We start from the raw sequence: 14,140 nt of genomic DNA, 5'->3' as shown, positions 1-14,140 counted from the left end.
CTCTGCAGTCCAGAGGAATGCACACACACACACACCAGGTGAGGTCCAGAAGGAAATCTATTCCATCGATCTCCTCTAACCTCTCCCTTACAGCAGACGATTCATTTTAAAAGGATTGCTAAGCTTTTCCAAGGCCACTTTACACCCCATCAACCTTTTTACAAGGTTTCCCACCTCCTGAGATGCCTTGCCCTTGCATCCCAAAGCAATCATTGGACTCTTCTCTATATTGTAGACACATAAATCGGCAGCAATCAGCGGGAAAGGAAATTAAAGGGATTGAGGCAAGAACTATGATAAACACACGTTATCGGTCAAAATAGTACGCATTCACCTCTAGATGTATTCCCCTTAGCCTGGGCACTACGGTATATACATGGCCAGGCAGTATGACTCTGCGACACCAGGTAAGACATTATAGAGGTTAGAGGCTGGCTATTAACATCTTGCTCGAGCGAATGTGATCAGAATTAAACCAGGGGTGACATACAGGTCGGGTAAGTTCAATGCTGTAAGTGCTGACACTAGAGCTTGTAATATTATTTCAGTCACCAGCTCTTCCCTTCAAAATGCCTTCTCTTAATTCCTTCATTAGAATGCATGAGCTGGCATCTTCACCATGGCAAAAACAAAGCAAGGTTATTCTGATGTTGTGATTTGGATACTAAGGAGCACTACGAAGAATGCCCAGTCAAGAAGTGCCACTTTTCTTGTTCAACACTCATCCTTTGTCGTCCTCATATTTCAACTCTTACTTCAGCACAGAAGACAGTTCTGTGTCAGCTCTACCCTCCTGTCTCCCCCTCTATTAGTCAGCAGAGTTTGCTAACTCATATAAATTACAGCACCGCAAGCGAAGCTGAGACTCTGTGTTGCCTCTCAGTGAGACTTTGAGCAGGAGAGAGAGAATAACATTGGCTGAGGCACTTTATTTATTTAACTAGGCAAGTCAGTTAAGAACAAATTCTTATTTTCAATGACGGCCTAGTAGGTTAAACTGCCTGTTCAGGGGCAGAACGACAGATTTGTACCTTGTCAGCTCGGGGATTTGAACTTGCAACCTTCCGGTTACTAGTCCAACGCTCTAACATCTAGGCTACCCTGCCGCCCCAACTTAAGTCAGACCTAAAACCCCTACTAATGTTGAATCCTATATTTTTTAAATGTTGTTAAAAATAAATTACTTCTGCGAGAAAGACAGAGGCATGTCAGACTTTTCAATTGATATTAATTTATTCCCAACCACAGCGACACGTCAGATACGTAGAGTAGAAAAATAAATGCATAACATTTGTTCAGTCAAAACTTAACAGAGATGGAATACATCAATTTGATGTGATGCAGAGTTAACATAAAAATAAACATTTGTGCATATTTGTTATCATCCATCTTTGTTTCTACTCTACCATTACATCCCCTTTGCCATTACATACTCTGATAGGAGTGTTTTAACCCTAGTCATTACAATGAATGAATCTGAGGAAAGGCCCACTGTTCCCCGGGCGCCGAAGAGGTGGATGTCGATTCACAGGGGTTGGGTTAAATGCGGAAGACACATTTCAGTTGAATGCATTCAGATGTACAACTGACTAGGTATCCCCCTTTCCCATATCAGGACCCCTAATGTCATCTGGGGTTTTGATGTGTCTGCTGTTTGTCATCCTTCAACATGTGACATTCCATCTGTGTGACAATTCAGGGGAAATATGTCTGCCCATTGTCCCAGTGAGGAGAGGAACCTAATGATATTTCACCAGACTATAGTTCAAAGCAGCTGTTCCACCAGGATATCAGATACAACACAATGTGTTTACAACTGACTCCAGAAAGGAACTGTCCAAGGTGCTGAACAGCATACAGATAACAAGGTGCACTTCATAAGCAGGACTATTGACGAAGCAAAAAATGTACATTCATGTTTCATCACGTTTTGTACTATGATACCTAGCACAAATGAAATCTCTGAAATATTTGGTCAAACAAAATGTCTACATATTTCTAGCTATGCCATCACTACCCAGATATAACAGATCACATTCAAATGGATGTAAGGGCTAGATGTCTGAGGAGCTTAGTCCATACTGGCAGTCTGTCTTGTGAAGGCTTGCCCCCCCCTCCTCCCTCCTCTCGCTTACTCAATCTTCATCCCTCTCTTTCTCTCCCACCCTAGCTTTCTCTCTGATGGTTTTGAAAAATATCAAACTAAATTGGATTCTATTTGAAGGCAGCAGCACAGTGTCCTCACATGAAATATACATCTATATCCTTTAAAAGAGTCTAAGCCAGGATGGAGTAGACGGAAGGACATAAAAATAGCTGTGCAGCGACGCTCCCCATCCAACCTGACAGAGCTTGAGAGGATCTGCAGAGAAGAATGGGAGAAACTCCCCAAATACAGGTGTGCCAAGCTTGTAGCATCATACCCAAGAAGATTTGAGGCTGTAATCGCTGCCAAAGGTGCTTCAACAAAGTAGGGTCGGAATAGTTATGTAAATATGATATTTCAGTCAAATAAAACATTTACATTTGCAAACATTTCTAAAATCCATTTTAGAATAAGGCTGTAATGTAACTGTGGAAAAAGTAAAGGGGTTTGAATACTTTCCAAATGCACTGTACTTCCAGATGTAAATTGTTTTTTTTGTGTTTTTTTTAACTGGTACCGGGGGACCTTCAGACGAGTCTTGTGAGGCCTTTGTGCATCTTAAAGTTTAAAAAACGACATGTCCGTGAGAGTCCCACCTTTATACGGAAGGGTCATATTGGTGTGTAGCCCAAACGCTACAAACAGGTGGGCAGATCGGCTGTACCGACTTCAGACGAGCCCCAAGTCTCGCTCGCTCTCTCTCTCTCTCTCTCTATGCCATAGATCAAACTCCCTCAGCTGGTGTTTCTAAATTAAATCCATCATGGCATTGATTAACCATCATTCGAAATGTCTCAAACTGCCATAGATACAAGAGCTACTGCAGTTTTTTAGATACACATCAAATTCAATTGCAGGCTAGCCCTTTGCTGTGTAACGTATCAATGTTAAATCAAAACTTAAAATAAGTAAATGTTTTCATGGCTGCTGTAGAGAGAGAGAGAGCAATCCAGGTGTGTGGCAGTGTATTGTAGCAGATAGCTGGAGCCCTCTCTCCATCTAAATGTTAATGTCATGCAATCCTCCCAGAAACACAGCGGCTAATGAGCAGGTCCACTGAATACAGTCAAGCCAAAAGTAGGAATAATGACTACATAGGAAGCACAAAGACGAAGGTGGGCTTTGTTGACCCACAACCAGCGGTGAAGTACTTAAGTAAAAATACAACTTAAGTCGTTTTTTGGGGTGTGTGTACTTTACTCTACTATTTATATTTGTGACAACTTTTACTTTTACTTCACTACATTCCTAATGAAAATGTACTTTTTACTCCATACATTTTCCCTGACAACAAAAAATGCTTCCATACATTTTGAATGCTTAGCAGGACAAGAAAATGGTCCAATTCACACACTTATCAAGAGAACATCCCTGGTCTTCCCTACTACCTCTGATCTGGTGGACTCACTAAACACAAATGCTTCATTTGTAAATGATGTCTGAGTGTTGGAGTGTGCCCCTGTCTAAAAATGGTGCAGTCTGGTTTGCTTTATGAAAGGAATTTGAAATTATTCATACTGTTACATTTACTTTTGATACTTAAGTATATTTAAAACCAAATACTTTCAGACTTTTACTCAAGTAGTATTTTACTGGGTGACTCACTTATGAGTCCTTTTCTATTAAAAGGTATCTTTACTTTTACTCAAGTATGACAATTGGGTAGTTTTTCCACCACTGCAGCAATGTACAGGACGACTGGAAATACAGTGCCTTGCGAAAGTATTCGGCCCCCTTGAACTTTGCGACCTTTTTCCACATTTCAGGCTTCAAACATAAAGATATAACTGTATTTTTTTGTGAAGAATCAACCACAAGTGGGACACAATCATGAAGTGGAACGACATTTATTGGATATTTCAAACTTTTTTAACAAATCAAAAACTGAAAAATTGGGCGTGCAAAATTATTCAGCCCCCTTAAGTTAATACTTTGTAGCGCCACCTTTTGCTTCGATTACAGCTGTAAGTCGCTTGGGGTATGTCTCTATCAGTTTTGCACATCGAGAGACTGACATTTTTTCCCATTCCTCCTTGCAAAACAGCTCGAGCTCAGTGAGGTTGGATGGAGAGCATTTGTGAACAGCAGTTTTCAGTTCTTTCCACAGATTCTCGATTGGATTCAGGTCTGGACTTTGACTTGGCCATTCTAACACCTTGATATGTTTATTTTTGAACCATTCCATTGTAGATTTTGCTTTATGTTTTGGATCACTGTCTTGTTGGAAGACAAATCTCCGTCCCAGTCTCAGGTCTTTTGCAGACTCCATCAGGTTTTCTTCCAGAATGGTCCTGTATTTGGCTCCATCCATCTTCCCATCAATTTTAACCATCTTCCCTGTCCCTGCTGAAGAAAAGCAGGCCCAAACCATGATGCTGCCACCACCATGTTTGACAGTGGGGATGGTGTGTTCAGCTGTGTTGCTTTTACGCCAAACATAACGTTTTGCATTGTTGCCAAAAAGTTCAATTTTGGTTTCATCTGACCAGAGCACCTTCTTCCACATGTTTGGTGTCTCCCCCAGGTGGCTTGTGGCAAACTATAAACGACACTTTTTATGGATATCTTTAAGAAATGGCTTTCTTCTTGCCACTCTTCCATAAAGGCCAGATTTGTGCAATATACGACTGATTGTTGCCCTATGGACAGAGTCTCCCACCTCAGCTGTAGATCTCTGCAGTTCATCCAGAGTGATCATGGGCCTCTTGGCTGCATCTCTGATCAGTCTTCTCCTTGTATGAGCTGAAAGTTTAGAGGGACGGCCAGGTCTTGGTAGATTTGCAGTGGTCTGATACTCCTTCCATTTCAATATTATCGCTTGCACAGTGCTCCTTGGGATGTTTAAAGCTTGGGAAATCTTTTTGTATCCAAATCCGGCTTTAAAGTTCAAGGGGGCCGAATACTTTCGCAAGGCACTGTAGGTATAGCAAGGTCACACACACACACCTGCAACCTCACTATGCCCACCTACATAGAATGTAATAGCCTAGTATACTACATACTGTAGGCCTACAAATTCCCAAGGACAAATAGAAGCAGACATACATGCTAACTACTATGAGAAACAAGAGTATGTAGATAACAGGGACTTTCAGACTGGATGTATGCAGAAGCTAAAGTTTTTCTCACACTTGTCACAAAGCTGCCGTCACTACTAATGATAAATGAGGCCTCTCTAGGCTACAGCCCCCCAGTTACTTTACAAAAGAAAGAATCGAACCGAGATGAAAGAGTAATATGGATTGTTGATCTGCATGCTTTTAGTTCCACGCTTTGCTCAATTTGAAGGTGTTTTGAAGGCACAGGAGAATTCTCCTTGCCTCCCTCTTGGGGTGTTAATAAGCTTTCCTTTAGTGCCACCCATGATTTATACAGGCGTGAATGGGGCTTTCTCTAGGGGCTTCAAGGTTTTTCTTTGTTGCCAATTTTTCTTTTTCCAAAAGGTGGCTCCATTCAGCCTCTGAAAGTCTGTGTAATTGGGTTTAGTTCATTTAAATGCTAATGTCCTGGGATCTGGAAATGACATGCAGATATCACCTCATTGATTCTGAGAGACACCAGCTCGCCATTGACATAATGTCTAGAGATTTGAATCAGGGCTCCTTAAAGCTCAGATAACTCAACAGAAGCATTCGTTCCGCCTACATGACACAGATATACTTGTCGATAAAACCAGCAAATAATATAATGTGCTAGGGTTGTGACGCGGTCAAAAATCATGACAGTCTTCTGCATAACTGACGGTTATACGGTAACTGTGTCAGCCCTATAATGTACTGTAGTTAACATGTTAAATGGAGTTAATGGGCTGGTTCACTAAATGGCATGTTATAGAAGGGTACAAACACCTTTTCGGCGATGTCATTTGTTTTTGAGAAACTTACCCCAGTCGCAATAGACTTCCTCGTTGCTCCTTGTGCATTGTGGGGGCGTTGAAAAACAAGAACGCACCAAAAACGTTATTTTAGAAAGACACTTTATAGTGATGCAGGTCTTTAGACGTTGTACACATGAAATTGTGTCATTCAGAACTTTACCTGTTATAGATTTGTTTTTATCCTGTTGCAACTCAAGCAATAACTCCCCCGTCCACTCTAGCAGCATGCTACACGGAGAATGACCCAGCTGGGTAGGGGAAACAGCTCAAGTCACACAAAGTGGAATATAGCCTCGAGGATAAGGTTCAGTAGGGAAACAATGTCATGTGTACAACATCTAAAGACCTACATCGATATACTGACAGTGTGTCCGTTTCTAAAAGAACTTGCAGTATTTGGGTGTTTTTTGTGCACCCCCACACTGCACAATGAGCGACGAGGAAGTCTATCGCGGCTGGGGTAAGTTTCTCAAAAAACAAGTGATGATTTCTAGTGTATAACACAATTTCTACACTCTTCTACTGTATAACACGCCATTTACATAAAAAATAGAAATGCACTTCAGAAATAATTAACTAACTCTTTAAGATTATAATTTAGTAAGGGTTTCAAATTGGTACAATACATAGCCTACGTAAAATAGACGCTCGTCTATTTTCTCACTCCACACAGTGTGTGACTCTCTCCAGGTGTATGGCATACCCTCGATGCTCTAAAGATTAAAAGTGCCATGTCCTGGTAGCCTTGGCCCTTAAACACTGAAATAAATGTCTCAGCATTCAATCAGCACACTCAGCAAAGCCTATATGACCCAATGCCCTCCTGGTATATGAGGACTGTCAGACATCCACATCTCTCATAGCTGAAAACCATTTCATCTGGGTCATCCACCAGGGCTAGAGGTCACTGATGAGACAGACCAAATCTCCTCCAGCAGCACACAGCACCGTTCATACTTCACACTCGGCCGGGCGGGTCGGGCAGAGCAGGTGGGCGTGATTGCGTTCAGTGTGACGCCAGCAACAGACGGAAGGGAAATAACTGTGGCAGGCAAGCAGTGTACAGCGGTTATTGACAGAGGAGCAGGAGCATGAGGAGGAACATGCTCTCTACAAGAGACCGATATGAGTCACACACACTGTGGGAGTTATTCACAGGCGGGGGGGCTGGCTCTCTCCGTTTTCCCTCTGCCAGGAAACTGCTCAGCGCACATCAAACGGCTTTCCACCCTAGCTATGAAACCCTCAAAGGCTGAATACCAGAGTGCTCCTCATTTCTCATCCCTGCAGATAAACAGCACACTTTAAAGAAGGCGTCGGATTTTGAAGGATGATGGTTACAAATGATCAACGAGAAGGGTGTTGAATCAATATGCCACTAACCAAGCCAGCCTTGACTGCCTTGGGCCCTCTCTGTCCTCAACACAAAGTAAAAGATCTGGAGGGGAGACCTCTAGTCTCAGATATCACGACTTGGTACTAAGTCATCCTTCCTGGTATGACTTTGATTGAACAATCAAACCTCTATGTGGACCGAGAAATGATTTCCCCTTGAAGAGCCCCATCATTCATTAGACTAGACCGTGCTAACTGAACACCTGGTGGGTAAGGAAGGGTAAATGTGGTGTCTAAAAATACAGAACCAGCGTCCCTCCCATCCCTCCACAGCAGGTAGGTCAGGTGGCCCTGCTAATTACCTAATCTTCCTAGCAGGGCATAATGGTGGCTGCCATCATCACTCACTAACCCCTAGAGCATTTTAAAAAAAACGCCTGATGACTTGCTGTTTTTAACTTCGCTTTTATATTAATGAACATCAGTGCCTCAAGACAAATATATAGCCACAAGCTTCAGTTTTTGAATGAACAATTCTGAATAAATAAAAAATAATCCTACTTTGAGTTCTTTAAATTATTTTCCAAAGTTGTATTTCTCTGTTCACTTTAAGCATTAGACTGAGATAGCGAAGGAGCAGAGTATTCTGAAGCCATCACACAGCATGGTATGACTAAGGGTGGGCTCGATGTTGACGGAAATCCCCAGCAAAATGCAGCAAAATGTGTTTTTTAAAAACATGAAAGATTGTAATCACACAGCTTGTCCCTGTGATGCAACGACTTCAAGAAAACACGAAAATCCCCTTTCCAACATACACGTCCTGATGACATACATACAACCATCCTGGCAATTGAAAGCCCACACCAATCCCATGAAATTCAAGAACATTTGAAACTGTGGACAAGCAACTACACAAAGTGCCCATGTAATGGAATCCCCCTAAACAGTTCAGCTATTCTGAAAGGAAGGAAATACATGGGGCCATACAGGGATGTTTTAGAGTGTAAAAAGCTGTCACAATGCCACGAGATCAAAGAGTAGCCTCTGACTATACTCTCCTCATCCCAAATTCACAGCCACATCTCTCATAACACAGTCATAGCACACAGCTGACAGCTCTCCTGCAGGGTTAACATCCTGTACTAAAGGAACATTACCACAGGTTTAAAACGTCTGCTCACAGACAATTCACACAGAGGTGTCTATTACTGGGGGCTGAGTCACTGGCTTACTGGTGCTCTTGCATGCCGTCCCTAGGAGGGGTGCGTCACTTGAGTGGGTTGAGTCACTGACGTGATCTTCCTGTCCGTGTTGGCGCCACCCCTTCTGGTTCGTGCCGTGGGGGAGATCTTCGTAGGCTATCCTCAGCCTTGTCTCAGGGTAGTAAGTTGGTGGTTTGAAGATATCCCTCTAGTGGTGTGGGGACTGTGCTTTGGCAAAGTGGGTGGGTTTATATCCTGCCTGCTAGGCCCTGTCCGGGGGTATCGTCGGACGGGTCCACAGTGTCTCCCGACCCCCTCCTGACTCAGCCTCCAGTATTTATGCTACAATAGTTGTCAGGGGCTAGGGTCAGTCTGTTATATCTGGAGTATTTGTCCTGTGTGAATTTAAGTATGCTCCCTCTAATTATCTCTCTCTCCTCTCCCGGAGGACCTGGGACCATGCCTCAGGACTACCTGTCCTGATGACTCCTTGCTGTCCCTAGTCCGCCGGGTCGTGCTGCAGCTACCGTTTCAACTGTTCTGCCTGCGGCTATGGAACAATGACCTGTTCACCGGACATGCTGCCTTGTCCCGGAACTGCTGTTTTCCACTCGCTCCTCTACAGCACCTGTTATCTCTATCTCTGAATGCTCGTCTATGGAAAGCCAACTGACATTTACTCCTGAGGTGCTGACCTGTTGCACCCTCTACAACCACTGTGATTATTATTATTTGACCCTGCTAGTCATCTGTGAACGTTTGAACATCTTGGCCATGTACTGTTATAATCTCCACCCGGCACAGCCAGAAGAGGACTGGCCACCCCTCAGAGCCTGGTTCCTCTCTAGGTTTCTTCCTAGGTTCCTGCCTTTGGTAAGGAGGTTTTCCTAGCCACCGTGCTTCTACATCTGCATTGCTTGCTCTTTGGGGTTTTAGGCTGGGTTTCTGTATAGCACTGTGACATCGGCTGATGTAAAAAGGGCTTCATAAATAAATTTGATTGAGGTGTCTGTGTGTCAAATATAAAAAACATTTTTTGCTACTTTCTGAGCCAGGTTACAAATCACAAAAATGGTTCACCAGGATTGCTATCTAAAAATCTGATCACAAAGACTGTTTTAAACCAAATGACTTCTGAGCAGTAGTTTATTTATTTTGAGATAGCATATGACATTTAAATGGTCTGAAAACAGAAAAGCTACTGATAAAGGTTTCCATTTGTACTGCTACAAAAATACACTACTGTTCCAGACAGTAATACCATGCAATAACTGGGGTAGTAATTGTCATCTCTCAAACCTACATTCCTACATTAATCAACTCTCAAACTGATTTCCTTGGGAGCGTTGCAGGCTGAGAGACGTGTCTAGAAGCACCACAAGAGGCAGTAGAGAGAGTTCTCCAACCTTCAACACATCTTATCTTGGACACAACCCGCCAGGGGGCAACTGACTGGCCTTGGACATCAGTAGCCTACATGACTGGCTTGCAAAGAAATGAAAGGACACATCATACATCATAAACAGCTGTCTGTGACAGTAGCTTTTGAGGTGAAAACGGTTCTGTTCAATCATAACATTTGAATTAGGCTACTATGAAGACGTAGCTTGCGTCTGTCATTCACAGGACCACAGCCGAATCAAATTATCTTATCTTGATTAAGTGTACAGTATAATGCTGTAAATATAGGAATAGCCATTTATCTGAAAAAACAGAGATCAAGCCTTAGCTGATTCGCTTGTCCCAGTCATAATAATCATCAGCCTGAGCAGAAGGGAAACAAGATGCCCAAGTACAACCTCTCTCTTGGCTCTCTCTCGTCCGCAAGAGTCCAATTTAGAATTCTCCTGCTGCTGCATGAATAGCATCCCAGCAGGCTGCTGCGACACAGTGTTTGTCCTTCAGCTCCTGTGGCACACATAAAACAGGAACGAGCAGAGGGGCACCCTCTCTGACGGCTGGGAGAGGGGAGAGGGTCAGGAGAAGGCAGGCCGCCAGGCGCCTGCCAGTCAGAACGTGAAGCTGGTCTCGGGCACGGAGTGAGCCCACCTGCTGGGGACCGAGGTGCCTCCAGAGCCGCACACCTTCCCCCAGCGGGCCATTTTAAAACCGGACACCTGCTCTAGGACAGAATGGCCATTTACTAAGTAGAATTTCCAAATGTGAATGTAACGTCACAATAGGTGTGCAAGTATTATCACGCAAATGTTATTTGGGCACAGACGTTAATTCAATGTCTATTCCACGTTAGTTCAACGTAATTACATTGAAATGTGGAAACCACGTTGATTCAACCATTGTGCGCACAGTGGGTATTATGTAAAACAACCCAAAAAATGTTGGTATTTATTCATCTTTAAAATCAGTCATTTTCCTGTAATCTAATTTACAGTCATCCTGAAAGCAAGATACACAACATGACCAAAGGTATGTGGACACCTGCTCGTCGAACATCTCATTCCAAAATCATGGGACATTAATATGGAGTTGGTCCCCTCTTTGCTGCTATAACAGCCTCCCTTCTTCTGGGAATGTCTAGATGTCAGAACATTGCTGCGGGGACTTGCTTCCATTCAACCACAAGAACTTTAGTGTGGTTGAGCACAGATGTTGGGCGATTAGTCCTGGCTCGTAGTCGGCATTCCAATTCATCCCAAAGGTGTTTGATGGGATTGAAGTCAGGGCTCTGTGCAGGCCAGTCAAGTTCTTCCACACCAATCTCGACAAACCATTTCTGTATGGACCTCGCTTTGTGCATGGGGGCATTGTCATGCTGAAATAGGAAAGGGCCTTCCCCAAACTGTTGCCACAAATTTGGAAGCACAGAATCGTCTAGAATGTCGTATGTTGTAGCGTTACGATTTCCCCGCACTGGAACTAAGGGGCCTAGCACGAACCATGAAAAACAGCCCCAGACCATTATTCCTTCTCCACCAAACTTTACAGATGGCACTATGCATTGGGGCAGGTAGTGTTCTCCTGGCATCCGCCAAACCCAGATTTGTCCGTCGGTGATAAAGCGTGATTCATCACTCCAGAGAACGTTTCCACTGCTCCAGAGTCCAATAGCGGCGAGCTTGACACCATTCCATTCGACGCTTGGCATTGCCCGTTGATCTTAGGCTTGTATGCAGCTGCTCGGCCACAGAAACCCATTTCATGAAGCTCCCATCGAATAGTTATTGTGCGGACATTGCTTCCAGAGGCAGTTTGGAACTCGGTATTGAGTGTTGCAACCGAGGACAGAAGATGTTTACGCGCTAGGCGCTTCAGCACTCTGCAGTTCCGTTCTGTGAGCTTGTGTGGCCTACCACTTCAACTGAGCCATTGTTGCTCTTAGACGTTTCCACTTCACAATAACACCACTTACAGTTGACCGGGGCAGCTCTAGCAGGTCAGAAATTTGACAAACTGACTTGTTGGAAAGGTGGCATCCTATGATGGTGCCATGTTGAAAGTCACTGAGCTTTTCAGTAAGGCCATTCTACTGCAATTTTTTACTATGGAGATTGTATGGCTGTGTGCTCGATTGTATGCTCCTGTCAGCAACAGGTGTGGCTGAAATAGACAAATCCAGTAATTTGAAGGGGTGTCCACATATTTTTGTATATATAGTGTATATGAAAAAAACATCAAGGCCTTCATTAAAATGTGTATTGAGCTAAGACTGACATCAAACCCCTAAGGCAAAAATTCCAAACATGCTGTCATCAAGCTGTCATCTCACAATTCAACAGTCTTGAAGCAGTTATAATTCCTACCAAGCCTGACTAAAGGACAATCAAAATGTAATCAGAGCATGGTTTGGTCTAATTTAAAGGCCAATTTCAGATTTAGTTGGGCTTGCTTTTATGTAGGCTTTCAAATAAATTTCTTTCAATATGCAGCAGCATCAGACAGACCGGACATGAGTTGACTCCACTGAGCTTACCAACCCTGACATGTCTCCTTGAGTTTCTATAGAACAACACACCAAAAACAATTACAGTGAGTGTGCTGTCTGCTCTGTCCTCTTGTATGGCTAGTTCTGGGACCGAGTGGTACACAACAGACAAAGGAAAACAACCCCAAGAGCATCAAAAGCAGACAGTTTTCATTAGCGGTCCATTTTTTGTTCATGATTATGGAGCTGGTATGTGTGAGTGAGAGGACATAGATCACTTTACAATTACACAAGTCAACAAAATACTTTTTTCAAGATGTATCAATGGCTAGGGTAATTTATTGCACAGCCTGCTACAATTATGACAACATCTGAAGTAGATGTGGCCACAGAATGTTTTTCTCCATATACACCATGATTTTCAGATACAATTTTGACAATACATTTGTTCAGAGTAGATTTATATTCCCAGCATTCAAGCAAATGAGAATGCAGTGTGTATTGGATAATTAGACACATTTACCCGCATTAAAAGTGTGTCGAACAGGCGGTTAAAAATCCATATTGGTGAATGAGCTAGTTGCAGATGATGAGCCTATGCCATGGTTGCTGTCTGCTGTCTTCAAAAGATGCTCTAGGAATAATGGACCAAAAAACACCTTTCTTTTCGACACACCGGTAATGATAAATCAAGCATTTCTTTATAGATAAATGAAGGTCACACTATCTTACCTGCTGAATTCAACGTTAGTTCTTCGGTCGCTCAAGTCACCTCCCTTTCAGAATTGTGAAAGCTGATGATGCTTCCAAGACACTTGCACGGGATCAGATTACATCGAGAGAAAGCGACCAGCCCCGGAATCTGAAAAATAGAAGTACCAGTTGAAGCGGCCCCGGAACGTGTATAAAGACCCCACTGCAGTTCTCCCCATTGGGTTTCCCACAGAGTTTGTGAAACACTTGTGTTTCTCCGGTCGTTACGGTGGAGTCGCGGCAACCAGAGGCGATAGACTCGAACCCCACCCAGTCACCGAGAATGAAAAGATAATGGAGAGAAAAAAATATTGGTTTACAAAAGAGTGCAGTGCGACCCATGATACGAAACATAATTGGCCATCCTATTTATTTTTTGTTGGTCACAGTTAATTGGCTATAGATTTGCGTTTAGCCTAACATAAATCATGCATGGACGAGAGAAAGAAAACCTCAATCATATTTTCTGCACTTTTCAAATCACTTTCATGCAGTGGCGGTTCTAGCTTGTATGGCTCCCTGGGCGAACCCCACCTTCAGGGCGAACCCCACCTTCAGGGCGAACCCCACCTTCAGGGCGAACCCCACCTTCAGGGCGCCCCCGCCCCCAAAAGCACCATTCTGCATTAAATGTAATTTTTATTCAGACATTTGGAACACAAATAAATAACCATAACATTTAAAACCATGTAACTATAAAAATATACACAAAAATAAGACTCATAAATATCAAAAATAAGTAACAAAGACAAATAAATCAACACATTTGTTTCTGGCACTAGAGCATCAATACATTACCCATCCCCCAACACTGTCAACCAAGAGTCAAGACTAAATCAATTGACCTTGGTGGTGTGCAGACTGGTTTTATATTATTAACAATTTTGCACAAACCAGAAAAAAATGCAACAATATGTCTGTGAAACTATATATTCACAGTA

At 43.0% G+C, this 14,140-nt stretch overlaps 1 protein-coding gene across 2 annotated transcripts in view; it reads right to left on the bottom strand.

Moving 5' to 3' along the window:
* Window positions 1-13,484, bottom strand: part of apba2b (amyloid beta precursor protein binding family A member 2b) — a 71,895-nt gene extending 58,411 nt beyond the window's left edge. Inside the window, exon 1 of one of the 2 annotated variants that reach the window (XM_090238525.1) lies at window positions 13,179-13,484. The gene's annotated coding sequence lies outside the window, so the exon portion shown is untranslated. The remainder of the gene's footprint in view (window positions 1-13,178) is intronic. The other variant, XM_090238523.1, reaches the window with a different exon arrangement.
* Window positions 13,485-14,140: the final 656 nt, after the last annotated feature.

This window comes from Oncorhynchus mykiss, chromosome 6, assembly GCF_057628025.1.
Source record: "Oncorhynchus mykiss isolate SJ-2025 chromosome 6, ASM5762802v1, whole genome shotgun sequence".
In the NCBI taxonomy this organism is placed as follows: domain Eukaryota; kingdom Metazoa; phylum Chordata; class Actinopteri; order Salmoniformes; family Salmonidae; genus Oncorhynchus; species Oncorhynchus mykiss.
Note: the sequence above shows the minus strand (reverse complement) of the source record. Positions and strands in the feature narration are given on the sequence as shown.